Here is a 27,435-nt window from a genome sequence, read left to right as displayed (position 1 = left end):
GACAAAGCTTCCACATTCCACTGAGAAAGTCGACGGTTAGACAAAGTCTTATTGCAGGCAGAATTAGCAAAATGGACAAAGAAATTACTGTACAAGAGCACCACATTCATGCATACACCACAAACAGGACACAAATATGGAGTATCCAATTCACCTCAAAGGCATAAACTGACCCAGGAGGGCAGTCAGCTTGACATTCTCAATTGGTTTTGCTTCAGGGGCCAGATTTTACTTTGGATATTAAATGGTGATCCAACACAGTAGTACAATTATTTATCATATGAAAATAAATTAAATAAAATTAATTAAAATTGAACGTTTAGATGTATTACCATGAATGGCATAGGCCCAACAATATGCGAAACTATTAGAATCTGAATCAGAATCAGCTTTATTGCCAAGTATGCTTACACATACAAGGAATCTGTCTTGGTGACAGGAGCTTCCAGTGTACAACAATACAAAAACAGCAGCAAGACATAGATAATAATAAAAAAAATATATAATAATTATACACATACGTACAGACACACACATACATACATACTTACATACACATGGGTAGTGCAAATCTAATACAATCTGTTATGTACAGTGCAAAAACAAATCTGTTATGTACAGTGCAAATGTTTGTTTTTTGTTTTGTTTTATTCAGAGGAATGAAATGGCAGAAGAGGTTGGATGTGTTGGATAAATATAAAAAAGACTAAACTGTGTATTGCACATAGTTATTGCTCAATGGGTCAATTTAACTGTTCATGAGATGGGTAGCCTGAGGGAAAAAACTGTTCCTGTGCCTGACGGTTCTGGTGCTCAGAGCTCTGAAGCGTTGGCCAGAAGGCAAAAGTTCAAAAAGGTAGTGGGCAGGGTGAGTGGGGTCCAGAGTGATTTTTCCAGCCTTTTTCCTCACACTGGAAGTGTATAGTTCTTGAAGGGGGGGCAGGGGGCAACCAATAATCCTCTCAGCAGTCCGAACTGTCCTTTGTAGTCTGCTGATGTCTGATTTTGTAGCTGAACCAAACCAGACAGTTATTGAAGTGCAGAGGACAGACTCAATGACTGCTGAGTAAAACTGTTTCAGCAGCGCCTGTGGCAGGCTGAATTTCCTCAGCTGGCGAAGGAAGTACAACCTCTGCTGGGCCTTTTTCACAATGGAGTCAATGTGTGTCTCCCACTTCAGGTCCTGTGAGATGGTAGTGCCCAGGAACCTGAATGACTCCACTGCTGCCACAGTGCTGTTTAGAATGGTGAGGGGGGTCAGTGTTGGGGTGTTCCTCCTAAAGTCCACAATGATCTCCACCGTTTTGAGTGTGTTCAGCTCAAGGTTGTTTTGACTAGACAGCCAGCTGTTCAACCTCCCTTCTGTATGCAGACTCATCGTCATCTCGGTTGAGGCCGATGACAGTGGTGTCGTCTGCAAACTTCAGGAGCTTGACAGAGGGGTCCTTGGCGATGCAGTCATTGGTGTAGAGGGAGAAGAGTAGTGGGGAGAGCACACATCCCTGGGGGGCACCAGTGCTGATTGTACAGGTGCTAGAAGTGAGTTTCCTCTGTCTCACAAGCTGCTGCCTGTCCATCAGAAAGCTGGTAATTCACTGACAGATAGACATGGGAACAGAGAGTTGGTGTAATTTATTCTGGAGTATAGCTGGGATGATGGTGTTGAAAGCCGAACTGAAGTACACAAAAAGGATCCTTGCATATGTCCCTGGTCTGTCCAGATGTTGCAGGATATGATGCAATTCTATGGTGACTGCATCATCCACAGACCTGTTTGCTCGATAAGCAAATTGAAGGGGATCTAGAAAGGGTCCAGTGATGTTCCTCAGGTGGGCCAACACCAGTCTCTCAAATTATTTCATGACCACAGACGTCAGGGCGACAGGTCTGTAATCATTAAGTCCTGTGAGTTCTGGTTTCTTTGGGACAGGAATAATGATTGAGCATTTGAAGCAGCATGGGACTTCACACTGCTCCAGTGATCTATTGAAGATCTGTGTGAAGATGGGGGCCAGCTGTTTAGTACAGGATCGAAGACACGCTGGTGAGACGCCATCTGGGCCTGAAGCTTTCCTCGTCTTTTGTTTCCGAAATACGCGGCTCATATCATCTTCACAGATCTTAAGTGCAGGTTGAATAGCAGGAAGGGGGAGGAGGGGGGTTGCAGGAGGTGTTGGTGTTTGTGTGAAGTGAAGGTCAGAGTGGGTGTGGGGTGTGAGATTGGGCCTTTCAAATCTGCAGTAGAACACATTCAGGTCGTCAGCCAGTTGTTGGTTCCCTACAGGGTTGGGGGTAGGAGTCCTGTAATTTGTGAGTTGTTTCATGCCACTCCACACTGATGCAGGGTCGTTAGCTGAAAACTTGTTTTTCAGCTTCTCAGAGTATCTTTTTTTAGCCACTCTGATTTCCTTGTTCAGTGTGTTCCTGGCCTGATTGTACAAGACTTTATCCCCACCCCTGTAAGCATCCTCTTTGGCCTGACGAAGCTGCTTGAGCTCTGCTGTAAACCACGGTTTGTCATTGTTGAACTTTAAATAAGTCCAAGTAGGAATGCACATATCCTCACAGAAACTGATATATGATGTAACAGTATCTGTGAGCTTGTCCAGGTCTGTGGCTGCAGCCTCAAAAACACTCCAATCCGTGCAATCGTAGCAGGCTTGTAGTTCCCGCTCTGCTTCATTGGTCCATCTCTTTACAGTCCTTACTACTGGCTTGGTTGATTTTAATTTCTGCCTGTAGGTTGGAAGAAGATGAACCAGACAGTGATCAGAGAGTCTCAAAGCTGCTCTAGGGACAGAGCGATATGCATCCTTTATTATTGTGTAACAATGATCCAGTATGTTCCTGTGTCTGGTGGGGCATGTAATGTGCTGTTTGTATTTGGGCAGTTCACATGTGAGATTTTCTTTGTTAAAATCCCCAAGAATAATAATAACTGAGTCCGGGTAATGTTTTTCCATGTCTGTGATTTGATCAGCCAGCTGTTGCAGCGCCGCATTCAAACACACGTTTGGCACGATATACACACTCACCAGAATAAACGAGGAAAACTCCCGCGGCGAGTAGAAATGCTTACAGTTAATAAAGAGCGCTTCCAAATTTGGACAGCCCATCCTCTTTAACGTTGTTACATCTGTACACCAACTTTCATTGATATAAAAGCATGTTCCACCACCTCTTGTTTTCCCCGTTAACTCCGCGATGCGATCCGCTCTGAACAGCTGAAAGCCCGGCAGATGTCCGGAATGGCTTCACTCAGCCAGGTTTCTGTGAAGCACAAGGCAGCAGAGGTTGAAAAGTCCTTGTTTGTGCGGGTGAGGAGATGAAGTTCGTCCGTTTTGTTAGGAAGAGAGCGGAGATTCGCTAAGTGAATACTCGGCAGCGCTGTTCGAAATCCGTGTCGACGGAGTTTGACCAGCGCACCAGCTCGTCTCCCTTGCCTGCGTCTCTTGAGCAGCAGGGCTGCACCTCCAACTAAAATGTCTAGCAAAACGTCTGAATATTTGAAAACCGGGAAAAGATTGTCTGGTATATGCTGTCAAATGTTCAGCAGTTTGTCTCTGTTAAAACTGACTGGAAAAAGATTACTAAACACAGGACAAACAAACAAAAACAACAAAAGAACTGAGGAGCTCCACACCGAGGCAGCCATCCGCGGCGCCATCATGATCAACCATGCTTAACAATGTCTTTTAAATTTCAATAGTTTCATTCTCTTTGTGGCCAACAATTAAATGCACAAACTCTGCAAATTATTCCGTTTTTAATTTAGTCTGGGTTGTATTGATTTATCTTGTGTAGTTTTGTTCATTATTTTTGAGGATAATGGCATGTAACCTGTGATAGATGAATTACTGCAGAATTTGAATGGACGCAGGATCCTTATTTACATTAATATGTACCAACCAAAAGTAAAATGAAAAAGTATTATAGATGCTTCATGCCTCGATTTGTTTGAGTTTTCAAAAAAGCACATTAATGAAAAGATATGCATGAGATGCTGCTGTGACCAACCTTATAAGATTGCCGCATGTAGCAGTACATGATCCCCCGCATGCACTTGACAGTGGAGTGCTCCAGCTCATGAGTGCTGCCCATGTCATCATCAATGCACCTGTACGAGTTACAGAGAAACAAATGATTCTGTTGATGTCTAAAATGGTGGTTCTCGACTGGTTTTCCATCAAGACCCAGATTTTACATCAAGTGAGAACCCCACACCAATATTGTTTATCCTAAAAATGTAATCAAAAATGCCCTTATATCAAACATTGAAATGTATTTATTTGACAGTTTTAGAGGATGTGGGCATGTCACACAAACTAAATTGGCATCATTTATTTGGCTTGCTTCTACCAAATGAGATCAAATTTTGCCAGATACAGTTTGGGATACGGGAGTTGTTTTTTCCTTCCTTTAAAAAGTTGATAAACATATTTATTTTGCTATACTGACAATACAAGATTGCATGTTTAGTTGCATTTTTTTATTTGCATTCAGTATTGTTTTTCACTGATGTCCATTGAGAACCACTGGTCTAGAACATATGAAATAGCAAGGAAGATATTATAAGGAAAGAATATGCTTTTACCACACTAGCCTATAGCTAGGTACTGTTTTAAGATTAAAGAAAAAAAAAAGGAAAACATGCAAATCAGACAAACCTTCTAAACACAAAGACATCTCATGTACAGCACACACATGCACACATATACTCCTCCAAAGACAAATAGACAGTAAGTAATGTGTTCAGGCCTTGCTGTCAGATTGGAATCATCTTAATTAAGATCCTCTGACAATGCTAATATGCAGAGGTGAAGACTGATGACTTCGTCTCTCTCTGATATATGCCAGCTCTCTATTTTTAGAGAGGTTGAATTTCATCCTCTAGAGTCCTCTAGAGAAACAACCCTTATCAGGAGAAAGAGAGAGAGAGAAAGGAAAACACCTGGTCTTAGTAGTTAAATGGAAAGTCTTGTTCAGGTGCCCTACTGTACATCAATTTTAAGTGTTTCATATGTAGCCTTGACTCGTGCCCCCACAGTTGAAATCAGAATTAAGTTGATGACCTGCTTCAAACAAAGAAAAGGTGCATGTGTGTGTGTGTGTGTGTGTGTGTGTGTGTGTGTGTGTGTGTGCAGAAATATATGTCTCCAAAAACACAAAGTCATGAGTAAATAATGAAAGTTTATTTTTGGGTGTACTATTCCTTTCAATAAAATAAAGAATTGATAGCATAAAACACAGGGAAGTACTGGAAGTGGACCTCATGGGGAATAGTATTCAGAATACAAGGCCAAATCAACACTGGAATAGCTCAAGAACAAAAAGATGAATGTCCTACAATGGACCAAGCAAGGAGTGAACAGAATGGTGTCTGGTCATAGCAGAACGATATCGCTCTTTAAAGGTAGTTAGACAAGACTGATTTTCACAAGAACACAAGAATGAGAACACGTTCTTAGCATTGCGAAACACCCAAAATGACTTTGGACAATCCCACTGGAGCAATCTGGGGGTTATCTTATGTAAAACTACCACGTCGCCATGTAACCCGTTACAGCACCGTTCGGTTGTCAGGCCAGTGGAAAAGCGCGGCCGGTTTACGAAAGGCTCCAGATTGACCTGACCCAACCATGAACTAATCGAGCACACGCTCGGCGTGAGAAACATCGCCATTCTGGTGGAAAAGCCCTATCAGTGTCTTGCACAAGGGCATAATGGTGATAGTTCATGGATTTCCCCTTGCAGAGTTTGAACCTACAGACTTTCAGTTAACTAGTAGATTCAAACTGCATCACCCCTGGGCATTACGTTCAATACTGTGCTCTCTAAATCGAGCTTTGAAACTGCAGTGCAAAAGCAGTATTCCATTAATCTGAACAAACTGGAACAAAAGTATCTGGAAGAATGGACCAAAAATACTTACCCCATGATTAAAGTTGACATTGTGACAAGTTTTTGACATGTCTTTTTCCTACCATAATGACTTTGTTCTTCTGTGGAACACACAAGTAGATGTTAGGAAGAATGTTTAGGACTGGCAGCCTCAGTCATCATTCATTTTGGGTGCGTCTCCATCAGCTCCCAAGCTTCCTATGTCATGAATCAGTATATTGTGAACATGAATTCGGGCATTGGCAAGGGTGTTAATCCACTGAGCATTGGGACACATAAGACTCAATCACCTGCAAAATGATTACGAGCTTGTGCATTAAAACACTGCTGGTATTAATCAACAACATCACTGTATAAATGACACTGTAGTGCATATTCTTGTAGATATTCAAACCTACAGTTTAATTATGAAAGATAAATGACATAAAAAAAGAAAGTAAAAAGAAGTGTATTTTTAACCTTCTAACAACTGTAACATAAAAAATAAAAATAAAATCATTATTCATGGTCATTCTGGATGAATACAAACATCTCTTTTAAGTGAAAAGAAATAATTTTACACTTGTGCTTGTCTTCTAAAAACCTGAAAGACTTCTAACGACTTCTGAAGACATGACAACGTTTCCGGTGAGTGAACATAGTGAGCAACGATGCTCCCTGGTTTTTGATGTGCATTCTGGGAATTTTTAGCAAGCGATTGATTGTTTCAGTGCACTGGAACGATTTTGCAATTGGGACAACCCTTGAAATAGCCAACACCCTGATCAGTGCTCTGACTACTGAATTGGGGAGCTGACTGAAAAAAAAGTTACAAGGAATGTGAATGGTGACTGAGGGTGTCAGTTCCTAACATACTGCCTAACATCTTTGTTTGTGTTCCACAGAAGAAGAAAAAAATCATAAGGGTTTGGAACAATATGAGGGTGATTTGATGATGGACAGAAATTTAATTTTTGGGTGAACTATCAATGTAATTCAAGGCTACATGCGAATTCCAGGTCAACATGTGTAATGCTCTTTAATATGTTCTTAGATTTTATGGAAAGGCAAATCCACATATTAATATTCAGTATCTGACCTTTATGCCAAAGCCAGTGCCCAGATACTGGCAGCACAGTAGATGGAGTCTCTGACTTTAGCTTTCTTACAGGTGGAACAGGCCTTCACTGGGAATAAACCTGTGGTAGGGCTCTGTTAATTCAGGATGGTGCACTTCCCTAAGAGAAAAGGAGAGAAAAAGACTGATTTAGTCTTAAAGGAATATTTCGGGTTTGATACAAGTTAAGCTCATTCGACAGCATTTGTGGCATAATGTTGATTACCACGAAAATTTCGACTCATCCCTCCATTACTTAAAGTGAGGCACTTACAATGGAATTGAATGTGGACAATGAAAGTGAATGTGGCCAATTTTTGAAGGGGTTAAACACAGAAATTTGAAGCTTATAATTTTATAAAAGCACTTGCATTAATTCTTCTGTTAAAACTAATGTATTATCTGAGCTGTAAAGTTGTTTAAATTGTATTTTTTACAGTCATTTTAGGGTTTGTTGACATTACATCATTTAATGAAGCTGAACATTTGGCTATAACTTTACACATAAAAGGTCTGTAAGTTATTTTATCACACTAAAACCATGTTTACAAACATATCCTTTATGTCTTGTGACTATAATTTTGAAAAAAAGTATTTTAACTTTCAAAAATTGGCCCCATACACTTCCATTGTAAGTGCCTCACTGGAACCTCGATTTTTGCTTTTTTTTTTTTTTTTTTTTAAGAAAAGGAGGGAAGAGTCAAAATTTTTTTTTGTGGTAATCAACATTATGCCACAAATGTTGTCGATTGAGCTTGGAACATTTCTTTTATAATTTTACTGTCAAAACCATTGATATAAATGGAAGAAAAACAGCAGGTGCTTCCACAAGCACTTCCATTCCAAGTCTGTTTGCACATCTTTGAAATACCTTTTCATCATTTTTATTATTATGTTTACTGACAGAAGAAAAAAAAATGTAAGGATGGCACTGCATGTGCAATTAGTCAAGCTCATTTTTAAATATTACTGCATATAACTCATCTTCATAAGTATTACAAAAAGAAAAAAGAAAAGAAAAAGGCAACACTGCTTTATTCATCACTGTGCCCAACATGCTCTTTCTCTCCACTGCAATTCTCTTTACTAATGTATAATCAGGCTGAACAGAGCACTTAATTTTTCATCAGCACATTAAGGCAGCACAAATGAAGGGGACATTCATTCCGAGCCATCATTTGTTACGTAGAGTTTGGGTCAATTCAAAGAGACACTGCCAGCAGGGTTGGTCGATAAGGAGACACATGGGGGAATTAGTCAGAATATTAATATACTGTTCGGAGAGACTGCAGCCAGGATTACTCGTACTCAGGCAGGGCGATAAATACATCTTTATCTGATTAGTCTTTGTACTGTAACTGTGGTTGATGCCAGTAGAGCAGAAAAGAAGACTCCAGTTTCAGACAGGAACAGACCAGAGATCAATTAATTCAAAGAAATATCGCACACACCCTGCTATTACTGGCCATCAAGAATGTCTCATTTATAGTCATTTCACAGCTGCTGTGGCACACAGATGTGCATCACCTGAGAAGTGTCTTCTTTAGAGAAAGGAAGAAAAGCTAAATTACATATTATTCACACTCATCTGTGGGACGAGGGATGGAACACATCATAGCACTCTAGGTACAAATGCTTTGAAGACTGCATCTCTCTTATCATCTATCAGCATAATGCACCTCTAAATCAAGCCCCAATGCTGCTGACACAGTCTGTTTCCACGAGGAAGCCATTTTCTCCACCAAGACAAAAGGGAGGTGGGTCCATGCAGGAGGAAGAAGACAACAGAGAAAAGGGGTGGAGATTGAACTACACAGACAGAATGAGACAGAGGAAGAAAGGCAAAGACAGAGAAAGTAAGAGAGGGAGAGACAGTTTTGCCCATTAAAAGTTAAAGCTTGTTTTCTTCAGCCTTAATCTTGTGGAGGCAGGGGACAGATAGCAGAACTGCATTCACAACAATCAGGCAGAAAAGGAGAAGATGAGGAAATGAGAGGCAGTGAAGCAAGATGACATTACCACATAAATGGGAAAACCCAGAGAGAGAGAGAGAGAGAGAGAGAGAGAGAGAGAGAAAGAAAGAAAGAGAGAGCGCAAAGATAAAATGCCAATACCGTTCCTAGCAGGCTAATCTAAGAATAGTGCAGAATAACATGTCAGGATGCATGTTGCAATGTAATGTGTTGCACTTTGTTACCACATCTGAGTTCACAGTTTTAAGGTAGACATTCAATAAACAGATAAAGACAGGCCTGGACTACTCAAGGCCTGGATTTTTATTGATTTATTTTATTTTTCTAGGTTTTTCATGACCGTGGGGACCATGTAAATATCATTATGAGGTCTGCATGACCGTTCAGAGCAGATGGTCAGTGCTAAGATACATTTCAGTGGAAGAGAGTGTGCCAAAACCTTTACCACCTGAATTATGGAGCATACCATATTTATCACTGTAAGATTCTCATTACAGGGAATAACATGGGGTTTCCATTTCAAAAAGGGATTACTTTGCACTTAAATTGTACGTTTGTCTGCTTCAGCCATGACTCAGTTAAAAGTATCACTGAAATTAGAAGCATCCTCCCTTCCACTCTCACACTTCCTCCCTCTCTCCCTGCAGTGCTCTCATCTCAGTGTCAGCTGTCTGGGGATTTTAAATGAACTATAGGAACAGTTTGCATGGAGGGAAGAGGCTGAAAACATGAAACTTGTACAAACAATGTGTAAAGGTGTATAAAGTGTACAAATGTAAACGTGAATAATGTGTCACATGTAAAAGTGTAGAATTTTTGTGCCACTGGTAGCACCAAACAGAATTGCAAAAATAATGACATATTGTTTTCAAACTAACTTCAAACACTTGTCCCGTCCTCTTTTGTTTGGACAAACAGGTAATGCCACCCCGAATTCAAACCACTGGTTGAGCTAATGTTGTTATGTCTGGCCCAGTCAGGCTAGCTGGTTAAACAAACACATTGCAGTTTCATTTGGTGCCACTTGTAGCGCACAACAGAGATGTTTACGAGTCTTTCATCTGAAGTCCGAGTCAAGTCTTGAGTCTTTCATCAGGAGTCTGAGTCGAGTCTTTAGTCACTTAACATTACATCTTTTATATATATTTAAAGAAAAATACTCTACTTAAAAATGATAAATATATGATCTGGGATACTAATAGGATTCTACCTGAACTTGCAAAAATGTATTTTATTTAATTCATTTTATCTTATGATTTCACAGACTTAATTAACTTATCCTGTACGTTTTAATGTAATAAAGGTGCCGCAGTTTTTTCCAGGTCAGTTCAACAATGCTCAGAACGTGCACACAAGCAATGCAATATGACATATGCAATGCAATGTCATGCAATATCATTATTAGGTATAATTTTGACAAAAACTTGCCAGCAGTTTTGATTCTACAAAAAAAAAAAAAAAAAAAACGGTATGCCTGCTGATTGCAAGATGCTAAAATACGGCGAGAGAGAGAGAGGGGGGCGGCATATCTACAACGAAAACATTGATAAATTATTTCCTTTAAGATATTAATAGTTAAGGTTAAATGACTTGTGTCGAGTCAAGTCTGAAGTCATTTTAGGTGGAGTTTGGAGTTGAGTCTGAAATGTATTAAAATGTGACTCAAGTGCGACTTGAGTCTGTAACTCGAGTCCCCATCTCTGGTGCATAAATTACACACCTCACCTTTAAAAGATTACTGTAATTCACCTAAAATTTCATATTTTGTGTCATTATGTTGTTCCAAACCTGTATGTCTTTTTTCTCATGCAGAACATAAAAGGAAAAATGAGAACTAGCGTTGTTTAACATGCTCTAACAAGCAAGCCACTGTGAAAGAGCTTCTCTCATAGCTCTCATGAACACACAACAAAAATTACGATTTTTACTGAAAAATTACTTACTTTTGAGGTTGTTTCACACCAAACCAATCGTATGTCTTCAGAAAACTTAGAATATGATGCACAAGTTGCATGGACAACTTTTATGATACTTTTAGGTGCTTTCAGCTTTGAAGTGAGTCAATATTAACTGCCATTTTATTGATTAAACAGAATGATATATTTATTAAAACATCTCCTTCTGTGTTCTACACAAGGTAAGAGTCATATGGGTTCAGAATGACATGAGAGTGAATACATGAAAAAAACTAAATTGTCTGACGCTATCACATTTTCACAACTGTCTGACTGACACTAACAATAACACCGACTTGTGGAAATCATCAGGACATCATAAAAAAAAACAGCAACCAGCAAGCTGATATTTCAGTGTTTGACCAGGAATAACAAGCAATTTCTAATAAAGACTATCCTGAGCCTAAGGGTGTGTTCACACTTGGCAGGTTTGGTTTGATTAAAACGAACTCTGGTGCGATTTCTCTGTTAGTGTGGTTCATTTGAACAAGTGTGAACGCTGCCATCCGAACCTTGGTGCACACCAAACAAGCGGACCGAGACCGCCAGAATAGTGGGTCTCGGCCTGCTTCCAAACGAACTCTGGTGCGGTTCTATTGATATATGAACGCAACATGGACCAAAGACGTCTAAATGGACCAAAAACAGGAAATAATTTGCCTAATACTGACCTCAAGCATACCTGGTTCTTCTCATCATAGGAGCTATGTTGCCCATTACAGTTTGGTACAGGTGTCGGAACTGCCGTCAGCCGTCCTTGCAGCATATCTTCATTTGTGTGTGCAACAGAGGAATTCCTGGCGCTGTTTTGACTCCTTTACACAATTTATTAGCTCTTCGTTTGTTCTCAGCTGGTAAAAATACCACCATATATACATATATAAATCTAACGAGTGCATTTTGCCCAGCAGCCAGCACTGTTTTGGATGTTCTGCAAGTTCCATCGCAAAATATACATAATAAAAGCTGTCCAATCAGGTTGTGACTTTTTCCTGATGCCTTTTGTTTTATATCTTTAGGTTCGGTGTTAAAAATGCCAGTGTGAACGCTAAGCGAACCAGGACTAAATGTATCATTTTCTTTTTTGGTCCAGACCAAGAGGACCAAGAGAACCGAACTACAAGTGTGAACACACCCTAAATGACCAAGATCACTACACTACAACATCATAAACCAAATTTTATCTGTATTAATTCAACTGAACTATCAAGAAGTTTTTACATATTTCTATTTCAATCACTATGGCAAAAGTACCAGCTTGAGAGAACAATTTCCCTTTGTCTAAACAGAGAAATGAAACTATGAGAATGAATAAAAGTAAGAACAAAGCTCTTTAAATCCAACATCTGCCATTTCAACTAATAGAGCAGTATTTATTGTCATGGTGAAAAGTAGAATGGAAAGTCAGATTAGGTGAAAGGAGAGGGAAAAAGAGAGTGGGCAGGGAAAGAGATGAGTATTGATTAACAGCAAAATGCATGGAGGACCACAGCAATGAGAAAACACACTGGCTGCAAATGAATCTTGCTTAAGTCTTTTTGGGCTTGGACTAATTCATCTGCTAGGCATCATAATTATATGTAATGGCTTGGTAACTTTTTGAAATACTCTAATTAAATTACAAAACATCTTTCCATAACAGAGTAATTTGTACTGATGAGTAAATCATGGAGGAACTGGAATACTAGTGCCACATAATAGATAGATCAACTACATTCAGAAAAATCAGGACTCACTTTGTAATGTTTGACACTTTGAATTCTCTGCTTTGTACTCTAACCACTAATTAAAATAAAAAGGAAGAGGAAGCCATGATAGAACAGACTGAGGTTAAATGCCTCATTAAAGGCCATAATACAGTATTCAAGAGATGTTCTCCAACAACTCTATACCACCCCTTCAATAAAATGCCTAGATCTGCCTTCATTCTTAAACCTATACAGTATGACAAGGTAATTTGAAAAAAAAATTACAAGAGGATTTGCCAACAATACATACTACAGGTCTGAATCAGAGTTTGTGAAGTAAACATCAAAATCAAATCAAATCACTTTATTGTCACTCAACCATCTACACAAGTGCAACAGTGGGTGAAAGTCTTGGGTGCAGTTCCGAGCAACATAGCAGTCATGACAGTGATGAGACATACACCAATTAACAATAAACATCAGATTTACACAACACAATTTACATATCTAATATACACATAATTACGCACAACACAATATACAAATAACAATATACAATGTACATTATACAATACACACAATATAGAATACACAGTATACAATAAAAAATAGTATATATAAAATATACAGTAGGTTGCATTGTGCTATATTCAGGCTGTCGGTTGATAGATAGTTGCCAGTGTGTTGTTAAGAGAGAATATAATTTATGACAGTCCAGTGTGAGATTAATAAAGTGCAGTGCTGATGTATATTGATCATGAGAGATCAAGAGTTCAAAAGTCTGATTGATTGGGGGAAGAAGCTGTCATGGAGTCGGCTGGTGCGGGTCCTGATGCTGCGATACCGCCTGCCTGATGGTAGCAGTGAGAGCAGCCCATGGCTCGGGTGGCTGGAGTCTCTGATGATCCTCCGAGCTTTTTTCACACAACGCCTTGTATAGATGTCCTGGAGGGAGGGAAGCTCACCTCCGATGATGTGTCTGGCAGTTAGCACCACACTTTGCAGGGCTTTGCGGTTGAGGACAGTGCTGTTGCCGTACCAGGCAGTGATGCAGCCAGTCAGGATGCTCTCTACAGTGCAGATGTAGAACCGTGTGAGGATATGGTGGTTCATTCCAAATTTCCTCAGTCGTCTCAGGAAGAAGAGGCGCTGGTGAGCCTTCTTCACAACGGCCTCAGTGTGGACGGACATGTGAGTTCCTCAGTGATGTGGACACCCAGGAACTTGAAGCTGCTGACTCTCTCCACTGGTGCTCCATTGATGGTGATGGGGCTGTGTTCTCTGTCTTTTCTCCTGAAGTCCACCACAAGCTCCTTGGTCTTACTGACATTGAGGGAGAGGTTGTGCTCCTGACACCAGCGTGTCAGAGTGTGCACCTCCTCTCTGTAGGCTGTTTCAACATTGTCAGTGATCAGACCTACCACTCTCGTATCATCAGCAAACTTAATGATGGCATTGGAGCTATGTGTTGCCACACAGTCATGTGTGTACAAGGAATACAGTAGTGGGCTGAGAACACAGCCCTGCGGGGCTCCAGTGTTGAGGGTCAGTGATGAGATGTTGCTGCCCATTCTAACCACCTGGTGTCTGCTTGACAGGAAGTCCAGGATCCAGCTGCACAGCGAGCTGTTTAAGCCCAGAGCCCGGAGTTTCACATCAAGCTTGGAGGGCACTATGGTGTTGAATGCTGAGCTGTAGTCTACAAACAGCATTCTCACATATGTGTTCCTTTTGTGGGAGAGAGCAGTGTGCAGTGTAGATGTAATGGCATCATCAGTAGAGCGGTTGTTGCGGTATGCAAACTGTCCAGTGAGGGAAGCAGCACAGAGCAGATGTAATCTCTGATTAGCCTCTCAAAGCATTTGCTGATGATGGGGCTCAGAGCAACAGGACGCCAGTCATTTAAGCAAGTGATTTTGGATTGCATTGGTACAGGCACAATGGTGGACATTTTAAAGCATGTGGGGACCGCAGACAAGGAGAGGGAAAGGTTGAAAATATCTGTAAAAACACCAGCCAGTTGGTTCGCGCACGCGAACATAACCTATGAGATACAATCAAGATTACTTCCAGGACATGAATTCTCACCTGCGCTATAGAAGCGGTCAAGAATCTCCCAAAGGGGCTCATCCTCCCGGTGCAGAATGGACAGCTTGAGGGGTTCATAGATGGAGCCTGATCACAGAGAGCAGAGTAGAAATTCATATTAAAGATAACATGAATCTACTGCATAGGCCTGCAATCTTGTGATGTTTATCTTATCTCTAGATGTAATTCAAGTGTCCCTGGGTGATGAGCATACTTCAAAGCCAAAATAGCTTGTTGATGGTGCTACTAGAGACCATTGACCTGCTACTAGCCCACTTTGGGCTATTTAGTATGCTATGGTTGAGCTGACTCACCGAAATCAAAATTTAGTATCTGCAACCTAAATGGTTTTCTGTTCCATTTACAAAGCTAAGAGCAGCAAAATGCAGATTTACTGAGATGCAAAGGCAGCAAAGCATGCCAGGACAACAATCAAAGCAAAACGCAAAAGACTACAGCTATTGTTCGCGTGTTGCATACATCAAACTGAATGTCAGTGCAAACACAGAGTTTGATTACAAAATTTAAGGCACTGGCACAAACTCTGTGAATAATGGAACCTGACACCAATAAATTCAGCTTTTTTGTGGTGCCGTGAATTTCAGGGGAACCCCATTAACTGAAGCACAATTTCAGACACATTTTACTTTGGCACAATTTACATTTTAATAGAATCGACCCAGGGTCAATACCTCAGGTACTGGAAATTCACATTTCCTAGCAAATTAGCATAATTACCATCATCTTATAAGTTGCAGTGACAAAGCCATCTCTTTTAAGATAACTCCAGATAAGCAGTGCACATTCAATGGGCAAATGAAAGATACTTCTCATTTTAGTTTCATCACCTAGATAAAAAAAAAAAGTTACTTGCCTCGGGTGGCACAGATACCCTCTGTTAAGACATGAGAGGTACTGGATTGCATTACCAATTTGATTAATCAAGGAATTTCTCCCATAAGCTTATTTATGCCTAACCCTTTGACATCCTTTTAAATTAAATGAAGTCCCCTGTTCCAATTAGGCAACAAAGTCTTTTTAATTTCTGAACAAAGATTGAGGTAGAAATTCAAGGTGGAAGAAAAAAGCATTTCTACTGATTGGCTTAAACAAATAGACAACTTATAGCATAATAGACCTTAATCAGAGTAGTGCCATATTTGATTTCTGAAGGGAATGAAAACAAGGCTTTGAGGTATAGACTTATAGTCTCCTCCATAGGTTGGACTGTTGTGTAAATTGGTGTTGATCTTTCAGCTGACAAAACATAGCAAAAAACATCTTTCCAAATATTTCAGTAAACAAAAAACTAAATGTGATCTATGAGCTTTATACAGTGCAAGCCACTGAGGAGAATGCAACTCTGTCCCTCACAGCCTCATTTCATTCCCTTCAAAAAACAAATACAGCACTACTCTGAATAATAATATACTTCATATTTCATAAACTGAATTGAAAATTAGCACAAGTTGTCATTTAAAAAGTAAAGAGTGGTTTTTCCATTGATCAATAACTACACCCCAACTTACCAAGTTTCCAGAGTTTGCGACGGGCATTCAAAGCCTCATTAGCAGTGATGGCCATTTTTCATTAGATGAATTCTACGCCAGTCCTCTATTAGCTAAACTACAACATTAGCGTAATTCAGAGAGTTAGTAGAGCATTAGAAGAAAATACAAATTACATTGAATCACAGTGAGGTCTTTTGGCATGGGTACTGAATGAACATGTATCAAATCACAATATACAGAACTAAGTGGAGAGAAAACAGTTTGACATATGTGTGGCAATGAGATGACTACTGGATAAAAAAAGAGTGCAGAAATGCCTGTGACACCATGTCAAATACAATGCCAAGTCAAGTTATGAAATAATGAATCACAATTTGTGAACTGTAGCACTCTTTTAAGAAATAAAGAAATTTGTCAGAAAGAAAAGATTTAGTTTTATTTACAGTATGTATATATACTATATACAGCAATAGGAGACTTCTGAAAATCCCTTCAAGAACAAGCTTGGAGATGCCAAGAAGCCCTACAAAACATTAGACATTCAGAGTGAATTCTTTCTTTTAAAGTGCTGCTCTTTAAAAACTTTAAAGACTGAAGCTTAATGTGCAGTTAGGATCTAAACATAGCCCTGACTCAGTGTACACATCATGCCTGACCTTTGCGCACTGCTCTGTGCCACACTGAAATATGCAACATGACAACTGGTGTTAATGCGCTTCTACACCACGGACAGCGACTCAAAATGCACAGTGAGTAACAAATGCACTCAGTTTAATCGTGTCCAATGTCATGCATCTCAAACCTGGTCGCTTAGATTTAGCTTTAAACTCCAGCAGCTCCAAACCGACATCCGCAAAGCTGGCCATGCTGACAGCACAATAACAAACATGACACTGCCGCAAAAACACGCACACTGTCGCAAAACCCATATGAACTCCCCTAGCTACCGCAAAGCGGTTTGTGTTGATTACTTACAAACAGCAAGATGCTGCTGTCATGGATGATATTTTGGACGTTAGTGTTGTGTTTTGTCGGACAACGTGTCACGTTTGCTTTACAGGACGTTACTAGTGATTTATCTGGCTCAGAGAAGTATGGCACTGTGGCGGTTTTCGGTGACTTTAACTCGGATAAACAGACTGATATTTTCATCATAAGGAGGCGTAAGTGCTGTTCTGCTGCTAACTCACATAAGCACTAATATTGTATTAAAAATGACGCTCCTGAAGTTAAACTTAAGTTAAGTAATGCTAAATGTATTATATGTTCAAGCTTTGATTAGTTGTCACCGGATATTTTACATGTAACTAACTCCCTGTTCATACGTATTTTTTGCTAATGATAGGGGGTGTGGCTGCTTGTTTGCTTATGTTAGACATAACGTTTTTTTATGTTAATGACTTTTTACACCATGATAATGTATTATGTCTAATAATAATACGTTATGTCTCGATAATATTTTGTCTTTCAGAATCTGAGCTGTTGATTTTTTTTTTTTTTTTTTTTTTTTTTTTTGGCTGATTTTAAAGCTCCTTATTTCTAACCTAAAGTCCATTTGAAAGAGGTCTTCCTTAGGTAAGGATATACACTAGCACAGAATTATGAATTTAAAGGTGCTGTAAGTGATTTATTATTATTATTATTATTATTATTATTATTTTTTTATTATTTTTTTTTTTTTTTTTATGAAATTACATGCAGAAAATATATCTGTTACCTGTCAGATATCACTGAAATAGGTGCCATGAAATATCACAGCTGTCTCTGTAACAGTTCTGGGTTCGGTAAACAGTGGGGTAAAAGATGTCAGTGGGCAGTGGTCAGATCTTTTGTTTAGCCAATCAGAAGACTTTCTGCCTGTCAATCATTGTGCAGGGCAGCCCATATATGCCGGTTAAGCACTGGTTCTTTGTCCTGCTCAACCGAAACGCTCAGGGTCTGACGGCATAATGCTCAGGGGGACCCATCGCCCTCCATCTGCTCCAACACAATGGTCTCTATTAGTGTGTTTGTGTGCATAGGTTTTGGAAAGAGGGGCTGTGGCTAATTCAACAGCTGGTCTGATGGAAGTTCCAGAACGGCTAAAATCACTTACAGCAACTTTAAGAAAGAGATTTTAGAAAAGTAGAGATATTGTTTATTGCAACTGCAGTGGTCATGTCTGTGTGGATTCTGTTTCTCCTGGTGCTTTCAGTGGCTTCAGCATCAGTAGTGTGGTCCCAGGGGATTATAATGGAGACTCTCAGATGGATGTGCTTCTCACTGGCCACCCAAAGGCCTCTCCTGCCTTACAGACAATGGTCTTTGTCTTCTGGGGACATAACCAAACTTTGAGTAAAGGCCAAAATATAATAAATCATAATAAGAAAATCATACTTCCAAGTCATACTGAAATCAGTATCTCTGGATCAGTCCCATATGGAATCTGCACCTACAGAACTTTGCAAAAAGGTCCACAGTTATTTTTAAATGTTTCTCTAATTTGTAAACTTTTTTTACAGACCAGAGTGAAAAAGTGAATCTGAACAAGACCTTTAGAGACGAGCCCCTTGTCATGGAGTAAGTGTGATAGTTTTTGGAAATGATGGGAATTTAAAATAGTACAACTTGGTTTCAAAGACTATGAATTACTGATGAGGATTGTATTCATTTTAAACATACTGTCAGTAAACCATTAAGTTTTGCAATGCTAGTCCCTTCTGTGCACAAATAAATGCTTCCCTAGTGAGGTTGTCACTTCCTTTTTTCCATGTACAGCTTTAATGGGGACATAATTCCAGATATTTTTGGAACTGTGGGTGATTCATCAGAGGTTTGCTATCTAAGTACAGGGTAAGGTCATTTTTTAGTGCAATAGCACATTTCTGTTGTGTATACATGTGCCACAAAAACAGATATGTACAGAGCGTGCTGTTGTATTTATCAGAAAACCAAAATGTGAGAAGGCTCTCTCCTCCAGTGTCAACATGTGCATCCCTCATTCTAATGCTTTCATTGACTTAAACAAGGTCTTCACTGCTGGTGAGTAACATTACTGTGTGTTTTTTCTCCACTCTCAAGTTGTTTTACTCTCAATTGTCAGATAGAAGACTGCAAGGAGCTGCTCTGAGGGCACAATTAGAAAATCTGTTCTTCTCTATTCTGTAGCTTTCAGTTAGCATTGCTTAAGATGTCATGCTAAAGCCCATTGTTGAGGTGTGACCCTGAGTGCTGCTTGATTTATTTATTGCTGAAAGCAGTTAGCAATGCCTCTTTGCTTATGAGCTCTTCAGACGCTGAGGCTTATTAGAAAAGATGTGCTTCTTAAACCACTTCAGTGAAACAATAAATAAAATCTTATTTGAAATTTTGATTATCTTGTGGTTTCTCATGCTTTAAGGTCACATAAAGGGTCAGAGATTCTGTAAGTGGATTGTAAGCATCTCTATAAAGGCTATGAAAATGGTCTGCACTTATATAGCGCTTTTTTTAACCTTAGCGGTTTTCAAAGCACTTTACACTGTGACTCATTCACCCATTCACACACACACACACACACACACACACCACCGGTGATGGCAGAGCTGCCATACAAGGCGCTAGCTTGCCATTGGGAGCAACTTGGGGTTCAGTGTCTTGCCCAAGGACACTTTGGCATGTGGAGTCATGTGGGCCAGGAATCAAACCACCAACCCTGTGATTAGTGGCCAACCTGTTCTACCACCTGAGCCACAGCTGCCCCTAAAATTACTGTTTCTTGAAAAATGTTAAGTTATCCTATAGAAATTCTGTTGTAATTATGTACAAATCTCTAGTTTCAGTTGGTAACAGTTACAGGTTTGGTCTTTTCTATGTACATTGTATTTATTCATGTAGTGCAGTTCATTTCATTTATTTTTTTTTATTTTTTTATTTTTTTGTCGTAAGGGTAAATCAAGTGCACGCTTTTGATAGATGTCAAGTTAGATTGCTCTAAAAATTGCATGAACCTAACTGTTCACACTGAAGTTACATTGCCAATGTGTCTGATTTATTTGCTTATTTGAAAACGGCACAGATCCAGATTGAAAATGAAACTTTTTATGTGATTTTTATCTGGTTTCAATTGGATACATTTTAAGTATGTGCAGTCATGTTCCTATCAGCTTAAGACAGCTTAAGATGATAAAATGCTCCCATTTCCTGACAAATATAACTGAAATAGGCATCTAAAAAAAATCACACCTGTCTATGTGATAGTCCTTGGACCTGTAAATGACAATACAGAGAGTCAGGGGAGCAGCCCATACTTGTTTAGCCAAAGAGAAAACTGAGCCAATCAAAAACACTCAACTGTATCTCTCTGCATTTTGTGTTCGGATTTGCTAGTTTGCTGACATCCGGTTGGCTGACATGTCTTTGGATGGCAGGGTGTTGGAAGTATAAGTTAGCAAATTGGCTAAAATTGCTTACAGAACGTACAACAAGATACAGAAAGAAAATGACATGCTTTACATGTTGAATGGTCATAATAACAAAAACCAGTACTGCCACACTGTTTTACCATTTCACCATGCTGATAGAACTCCTAGATAAAAGGACGTCAAGCCCCACACATTCATGATAATGTAAGTGTACACTAGGCCTACATTTGATCAACAATCATTTGATCAACATTTTCAACTTGACTGAAACAAGTACAGATTCCCATTTTCTACACCACTGAATAACTACAATTTGAATTTATTCAGCAGATTGTCTTTGTCAGGCTTTTTAAGCCTTTCATCAAGATGGGATGTTTTCTGAGCATTGATTTCTGTCTGGGAAATTACTGCCCTATTTAATTAGCAGCAGGTCTAGAGGGGAGTGTCTCTGAAGTATTGCATCTCTCTCTGGTATTTGCTCACTGGGTTGTTGTGTGTTTTAGCTGTAGCATGCTGTGTAATTAATATTTAAGCTGCTCAAAGGTTTAAACAGTGCTTCTCTGATCACACTTGCCCAGATACCAGATAAGAAGAGTACAAAACATAGCGTGATGAACAGTATTTGTTTGCAATATCCACACTGCAAGCCAAAATGCCCAATTTCAATTGTCTGTTAAAATCTGTTGTTATATCTGAGGTTGTTGAGGTTGTTTATGTAGCCCCAAAATATTTTGTTAATTTATGACATTTATGAGAAAACTTTTCTTTAAAATAGTATATTTTTTAAATGGCATTAAAGGGATAGTTCACCCAAAAATGAAAATCCTCATTATTTTCTCACCTTTATGCTGTCCCAGATGTGTATGACTTTCTTTCTTCTGCAGAACACAAATGAAGATTTTTAGAAAAATATCTCAGCTCTGTAGTCCATACAATGCAAGTGAATGGTGATCAGACCTTATGTGTTTTCTGGAGCTACAAAAAGGAAACATAGAAGTAATCCACATGACTCCAATGTTTAAATCTATATCTTCAGAAGCAACATAATAGGTGTGGGTGAGAAACAGACCAAAATGTTTTACTCAATTTCCACTTTCACTTTTACATCTGAAAGTCACATGTGATGCCTGTTTAGTTTCACTTTCACATATGAAAGTTAAAGTGGAGATTTAGAGTAAAAAAGGACTTAAATATTGTTCGAAAACAAACCTTCATACAAAGGTGTACACAACAGTCTTCAAAGACAAAGGACAACTGGCTCTAACAAGGACAGAAAGAGATGTTGAAAGCCAGATGCACAACTAAACAAGAGGATAAGTACATCAGAGTCTCTAATTTGAGAAATAGTTGCCTCACATGTCCTCAGCTGACAGCTTCATTGAATTCTTCCCGCTCAACACCAGTTTCATGTACAACAGTAAAGAGAAGACTCGGGTGCAGGCCTTATGGGAAGAATTGCAAAGAAAAAGCCACTTTTGAAACAGAAAAACAAAAAGAAAAGGTTAGAGTGGGCAAAAAAACAGACATTGGAGTGCAGATAATTGGAAAAGAGTGTTATGGATCTTAACCCCAATGAGCTTTTGTGGGATCAGCTAGACTGTAAGGTGAAATGTCACCTGAGTATCTGGACAAACTGACAGCTGGAATGCCAAAGATCTGCAAAGCTGTCATTGCTGCATGTGGAGGATTTTTTGATGAGAACTCTTTGAAGTAGTTTAAAAAAAAAAATCAAATTGTAATAGTAATTTTTCACATTATTAATGTCCTGACTGTACATTGTGATCAGTTGAATGCCACTTTGGTGAATAAAAGTACCAATTTCTTTCCATAAGAGCAAAATCTGTACATTGTTCCAAACTTTTGGCCGCCAGTGTATGTGTAAGGTAAGAACAGTTATCTTTGTTTATTTCATATTTCCATTGACTGGCTTGCATTCATATTTTAATCCAGTTTTAGAAATATAGAAACTTGTTTTCTGAGCGAGTGACACAAAGAACGGCATTATATAAATCTGTCTTTATCTTTTCATACGCATATTTAACGCGCAAGCCAAATAAATCGCTGAACCCAACTGTTGAAGCCTTAAAAAGAAACCGAATGCACTAACTAGACAGGTCTGACTCGCACTTAAAAGTTTATAAATATAACAGCCATATGTACGCTGGAAATCAAGCATGCAAATGACGAATGTTGTGGTAGATGTGGCTGTTCACACCGAAGACACAGTGGAAAAAATCAGATCGTATCTGATTTATTTCCACACATGAAAGTGGCCCAGATTGGATTTGAAAATGTCAGATTCAAAGCGCTTTTGGCTGTTCACATAGTCATCCAATTAACAGATCTGTGTCTCATGTGAGTGAAAAAATCTGATTTGGGCCACATTCAGATGCGGTGTACCTCCCACCCATCTCCCCCTAGAATCTATGCCACTGAATGTAGCCATAGCTTGTCAAGCCATGAGAGAATTACACTGCAGTAGAATGCTTAACCTATATTGCAAGGTGCTTCTGACTGTCTAGCTGTCAATGTTTGCTTCTTTTTTTCTGAACCCATTTCAATCAAATGTTCACTGAAGAGCTGTTTATGAATTCAAAGCCATTTTCCAAGGGTGAAGAGTTTTCTGGTAAGCTCGCCTGTCAGTCACATAAAATTGACTAATAATCCTGCTGTGGTATATGCTTCTAAAGACTGAAAATAGATGTGAATGCCCTCTTGGAGAATCCTGTCAAAGTCTCGCAGTCCATTAGTGTAGTTAAGGCTCCGATCAAAAGTGTGCTCATCAGCAAAAAGCCCCTCATTCTGAAAAGCGTCAGAGGCCCAAATGTCACTTACAGGCCAATATGGACCAAAACCATTTATCCATGCTAAGGCAAAGCCCCTGAGCCACAACAGCACTCCTCTCCCTCTCTCTCGGCAGGAGCCTGGCATCACTGCCCACAAACCATCTGGAGGCTGTTCTGCTGCCACATGAACAGCCGAGCTGTTGATTGTGATTGGCAGGCAGGACAGAGAAAGCCTCTTTGGACCTCTACAGCTGTGAGAAAATCACAGCAGATTAACAACAGCCAAAGAGAGAGGGGGGGAGAACACACCCACAAAAAAGTCATTCACCACTTACTGTACAATTATGGCTGTTATGCTTGCCAAGATTCGTTTTAAGGAAAGCACCTCAGTGATAGTGGATGGATGCTTTCAGGAAGAGATAACAGCTAGAACTGAAGGCTGTGTCAATGATTTAATTACCTGACTTTGGGTGATGCTATGTACCATGATTCTCTAGTGACTTCTCTTATGGTTTCTATAAGAGAATATGTATCACTAACATCTACACTGGTGGCCAAAAGTTTGGAATAATGTACAGATTTTGCTGTTTCTGAAGGAAATTGGTACTTTAATTCACCTAAGTGGCATTCAGCTGTTCACAAAGTATAGTCAGGACATTACTGATGTAAAAAACAGCACCATCACTATTTGAAAAAAGTAATTTTTGATCAAATCTAGACAGGCCCCATTTCCAGCAGCCATCACTCTGACACCTTATCCTTGAGTAATCATGTTAAATTGCTAATTTGGTACTAGAAAATCACTTGCCATTATATCAAACACAGTTGAAAGCTGTTTGGTTTGTTAAATGAAGCTTAACATTGTCTTTGTGTTTGTTTTTTGAGTTGCCACAGTATGCAACAGACTGGCATGTCTTAATGTCAATATTAGGTCAAAAATGGCAACAACAAAAAAAGAAAGAAACAGCTTTCTCTAGAAACTCATCAGTCAATCATTGTTTTGAGGAATAAGGGCTATACAATGCTTGAAATTGCCAGAAAACTGAAGATTTCATACAAAGGTGTACACTACAGTCTTCAAAGACAAAGGACAACTGGCTCTAACAAGGACAGAAAGAGATGTGGAAGGCCCAGATACAACTAAACAAGAGGATAAGTACATCAGAGTCTCTAATTTGAGAAATAGATGCCTCACATGTCCTCAGCTGACAGCTTCATTGAATTCTACCCACTCAACACCAGTTTCATATTCAAGGGTAAAGAGAAGGCTCAGGGGTGCAGGCCTTATGGGAAGAATTGCAAAGAAAATGCCACTTTTGAAACAGAAAAACAAAAAGAAAAGATTAGAGTGGGCAAAGAAACAGACAGTGGACAACAGATAATTGCAAAAGAGTGTTATGGATCTTAAACCCATTGAGCTTTTGTGGGATCAGCTAGACTGTAAGGTGCGTGAGAAGTGCCCAACAAGACAGCCAGATCTATGGCAAGTGCTACAGGAAGCGTGGGGTGAAATGTCACCTGAGTATCTTGACAAACTGACAGCTAGAATGCCAAGGATCTGCAAAGCTGTCATTGCTGCACGTGGAGGAATTTTTTTATGAGAACTCTTTGAAGTAGTTTAAGAAGTTCTGAATATTTTTTTCAAATTGTAATAGTAATTTTTCATGTTATAAATGTCCTGACTATACATTGTGATCAGTTGAATGCAGGGGTGGACTGGGAAGAGAAATCGGCCCGGGATTTTACATAGAAACTGGCCCAAAAGTCGCTGTCCTTTTCTGCATATCGCTGCCCTCTTCGGCATATGTTTTGTGCCCGTTCTGCATAATGTGGCGGCCCATTTCAGCTTATCACGACCCATTCGGCCCTGTTTCACGTCTGGCCCACTGGGAAAAGTCTCGGTTCTCCCGATGGCCATTCCGCCCCTGGTTGAATGCCACTTTGGTGAATAAAAGTACCAATTTCTGTCGATAAGAGCAAAATCTCTACATTATTCCAAACCTTTGGCTGCCAGTGTATACTGCCTTACTTAGTCCATGAGTCTCCTTACCTTTCACTGCTCACTCTCTCACATTTCACTTATGTGACCTTCTCAGTCAAGACCTGAATTGTTTTCGAACAAGTCCTTTATGTGGATGAACAGGTGAGGGTCAGCTCCGTATCACGGCTCACATTCCAGTTGCACATGTGAAACTGTAAACACATACTGTATGGCTGCATCAGTTAAAAGACATGAAATTGCATCCACTTAGGTATCAAGGCCTCATTTAAGCTTTCAAGTGGAATATCCAGCCTTCGCCCTGTGCCTCGATGCTAAAGGGATAGTTCACCCAAAAATTAAAATTCTCTCATTATTTACTCACCCTCATGCAATCTCAGATGTGTATGACTTTTTTTCTTCTGCAGAACACAAATTAAGATTTTTAGAAAAAAAAAATTAGCAGTGTAAAAGTAATCCATAAGACTCCAGTGATTAAATCCATGTCTTCAGAAGCTATATGATAGGTGTGTTTCAAAAACAGATCAATGTTTACATCCTTTTTTACTATAAAACTTCTTTGGTTTTATGCGATTTGCATCCTTTTGTGCATATTGCCACCGAATGGGCAGGTAGATATAGTAATAAAGAACTTAAATATTGATCTGTTTCTCACCCACACCTATTATGTCGCTTCTGAAGATATGGATTTAACCACGTGTTGTATGGATTACTTTTATGCTGCATTTGTGTGTTTTTTGAAGATTCAAAGTTCTGGTCACATTTCACTTGCAGTGGATGGACCAACAGAAGTGAGATTTTCTTCTAAAAATCTTATTTTGTGTTCTGCAGAAGAAAGAAAGTCATACACATCTGGGACTGGAAGAGGGTGAGTAAATGATGAGATAATTAAATTTTTTGGTTTAACTATCCCTTTAAATCGCAATCTCCTGCTTCTCAGTGGAAATCTACAGGCTTTGCATTGATATGGCCTTATTTGATTTCTGGCCCTATTAGTTTATTAATATGAACAACCAGCAATTTGAGACAAAGGTGAGTGATAAGTCCGGAAGAATGTGTTCCTAATTTACTAATGCAGCCATGCTTGGGCAGCTCTGATGGCTCAGGTTAGGGTATTGCATAGGCAAAGGAGCAGTCAGAGAATAGCAGTAAAATGAACATAGAGAAGCAGCCCCCTATATTCAGTAAGTTCCTCTGGGGATGTTTTTTGTTTTGTTTTGTTTTGTTGGTTTGTTTAATTTATTTCTTCAACAACATAGAGATGCCCCTAGCATCTGTATCAGATTTCCATGTCTTTATAATGCCCTTGCTAACCCGTGGATTCAGAATGTGCAGCTTTGTTAAAAATAGGTGGTAATTGCCAAATAATTATAAATGTAATATTTATATGCCAAATAATTACACATTCTGCTTTTTGACTGGTTGCTAGGCAACATTGCATTGCTATGCTCCAAACTGCAGCCAATTAGTCCTTAAATCTCTTTGAGTGTGAGTGGCAAGTTAATTGTCGAGCAATGTAAAGGAAACAGATTTTCCACATTAGGGGGCTGCTGAAGTGGGAAATGCATCAAATCATTATCTCCAGCTCTCTTCCAGACTCAAGTCACAGATGAACATTTAGGTTACATTTGGCCAAACGGCCGTGATTGTGTGCCGGCCCTGTCATGACATGTATCGTTTTTTCCTATGGGAATTTTGCAGTCATTTCTGGTCTTGCAAAAGGAGCAAATCTGAGCAAATAGCAATAAGTAGCAGGAATATGCAGAGGAATACGCACTTACCTGTTTACGTAAGATGCCAGGATAAGCTGGGCTAAATCTGGACCATCAATATTTTTTTTTTTTCAAGTGCTCACACATAACGGCATCATCTCAGTGTGGCTTCATGCATGACACCCCAGAGACTTCTGCCAGATCTGCAGAACATAGGTGGATAAATCTAACTGGGCGTTCCTCCTTGTACAGAGCTGGCACAGCTTTAATGACAAATAGCCTGAAACAATGAGGGTAGAGATCTTATTAGTTTCTCGTATGTATGTCTTATCTCTACCTGCCAT

General features: G+C 39.4%; 2 pseudogenes; one reads left to right on the top strand and one right to left on the bottom strand.

Annotated features, from left to right (window-relative positions):
• Positions 1 to 17,800, bottom strand: part of LOC127439955 (phosphorylase b kinase regulatory subunit beta-like) — a 113,359-nt pseudogene extending 95,559 nt beyond the window's left edge.
• Positions 17,198 to 27,435, top strand: part of LOC127441452 (T-cell immunomodulatory protein-like) — a 197,356-nt pseudogene continuing 187,118 nt past the window's right edge.

The sequence above is a fragment of the Myxocyprinus asiaticus genome, chromosome 1, assembly GCF_019703515.2.
Source record: "Myxocyprinus asiaticus isolate MX2 ecotype Aquarium Trade chromosome 1, UBuf_Myxa_2, whole genome shotgun sequence".
NCBI lineage: Eukaryota > Metazoa > Chordata > Actinopteri > Cypriniformes > Catostomidae > Myxocyprinus > Myxocyprinus asiaticus.
Note: the sequence above shows the minus strand (reverse complement) of the source record. Positions and strands in the feature narration are given on the sequence as shown.